The sequence below is a fragment of the Agrilus planipennis genome, unplaced genomic scaffold (genome assembly GCF_000699045.2).
Source record: "Agrilus planipennis isolate EAB-ADULT unplaced genomic scaffold, Apla_2.0 scaffold62, whole genome shotgun sequence".
NCBI lineage: Eukaryota > Metazoa > Arthropoda > Insecta > Coleoptera > Buprestidae > Agrilus > Agrilus planipennis.
The window spans coordinates 788,589-790,952 of NW_020438875.1; positions in this window are offsets into that span (position 1 = coordinate 788,589).

Here is a 2,364-nt window from a genome sequence, read left to right on the forward strand (position 1 = left end):
GAAATTTAAAATAATTGAGCGAATTATGATTAAATCTTTAATAAACAGTAAACTCTTTTTCATATATATATATAAATATATCTACCCCCACATTAAGTAAAAATAGTAAGATTTTTTATTCGTAAATGCTATTGGTGCTTTAATAACTATCTTAAAATAGAAAGAAAATTAGAATTACAAATATGGATAAAAAATGTTTCACAAAATTTTAAAAGGAGCACGATTAGTTGTAAACTATTAATAACTGCACTTAGGTATTGCATATTAAAATTTCTTAATCTGATATTAAGTAAAGATAAAAAGTTTCAGAAAAGTTTTTAATAGTTCACCACTATATTATAAAATAATCAGGGGCAAAAAAATTTATTATAACAAAACCAATGTTTCGCTTCTAGTTTGAGGCTTTTTTCAAAGTTTTTAGGTTTTTTGATTTGTCCAAAAATGACGTTTTCATTTTTAAAGCAAACTTTTAATTAATTGCTAAGTTAAGACAACAGTAGGTACTGTAATACCGTTCAAGTAAAGGGAGTGAGCATTCGGAGAGAAAAGGATGAGCAATACGCTCGGCTAAATTCTACAGTATGATGAAATCCCATTTTTTATTTTTATAACAATTAATGTTCGCAAATATTTTGCGAATAGGAATTGTTAGGTATAAAAAAATTGTGGGTACTACACCGAACAACACAGATTTGCCATGACGACAGGTACACAATTATTTTTCCAAGTGAATTTTCAAATAAATTGTAGGTACTTGCCAAAACATGATCCAAGTTTTTTGACTCCATTAAAATGTCAAAAAAGGATTTTTCGTAGCGAAATTATTTGTCCTTACAAACACCCGAACAAATATACATACAAAATTTCGGAATTATCTAATAACGAAAAACAATGTTATTAAACACGTTGGAGGTTTTGGAAACGTATAAATATATAAATAAACAGTTTATTATCAATCGCGTCATAACAACATTAATGTTCCATGTTTAGGATAGACTGTTATGAATAAATAGATCATGGATCAGCAGAAGGATAACGCACATTTCAACATGCATATGCAAGAATTATTAAAAAGCCTACATTTTATAGATAGACTATCATTAATTTCCTAAAATTTCTAGATGTTAACGTGTGCATTTTAGTTCATTTACTAGAATCGGATGATAACTCTCGATTGAAGCAATTTAACAAAACACATTTCAGTTTCTCTACAATTAATTTTTAAAATACCCATATACGCAAAATATTCGTTAGAAAACAGCATTAAATAGTTTGGGTTGTTTTAGTCAATTTTTTTGAAATGTAACACAAAGACACAGAAACTCTTTTCTATATTTTCAATTATGCATTTTTTTGAAATTCTCTTAAAAAATACAGATAAAACTAGAGAGCTATAAATTGAAAATGTTTTTAAATTCTCCGTAGGCCTGCTCAATTAAATACGCGATATGAAATAAAAGAAATTAATTTTGAGAAAATCAGCTCTGACATGTTGACAGGCGCACGAGTAATTTTATATATTTCTGTATTAAAAAAAAAAGAGACGAAATATTTATAAAAAAATAACTTCACAATAAATACCCATTTATGTAAGAAATTACCTACTTAAGGACAGCAAAATTAACTAATCACTATCAATAAATAATCAGTTTATTAATTAATACGTTTTCCTATATTTTCATTTTATTCTTGTTTGTCCTAATATTTGTATTGGCATTTATTATACTATTTTCGTAGAGTATCCTTCAAACGATGTATTAAGTCAACACGCCAAGCAAAAAACCTCAAGAGATAACAACACGAAGATAAGCACACTATTACACGATGTAAATACAAAAGTATGTATAAAAAGCAGATCGTATCATAACTATCTCCTCACCCCGCTTCCACACTGAAGAATAAACGACAAACAATCATCACAAAAGACACGGATTTAGAAAAATATTTCGACCATTACATTCAGACAAAATCGTCATTATTGTATTTATTCTTACTTACTGGATTATAAATTTTATAAATGAAAATTAATAATAAATAAAGATATATCAACGTAAATTTAAAAAACAATATCTGCAATAAAAATATATCTTATACACAGTGATAAACTTTTGTATTATTTACGTTTAAAAATTAAATTGGTATATTTCCTTTACACCTATTATTGCTGAAATTACAAATATACTATTTTATAGAATTTTATTATTCCACTTGCCATCGGTCGAGCCTGATTACTCATATTGCCCAAAAAACTTGTAACACTCACACAATTAAGAAGATTTCAAAAATTCAAAACATTGTCTATATTTTTTAGTTTGATAAAATGATTAATATATACAATGAAATTTTGATGGCTATCCAAAATAA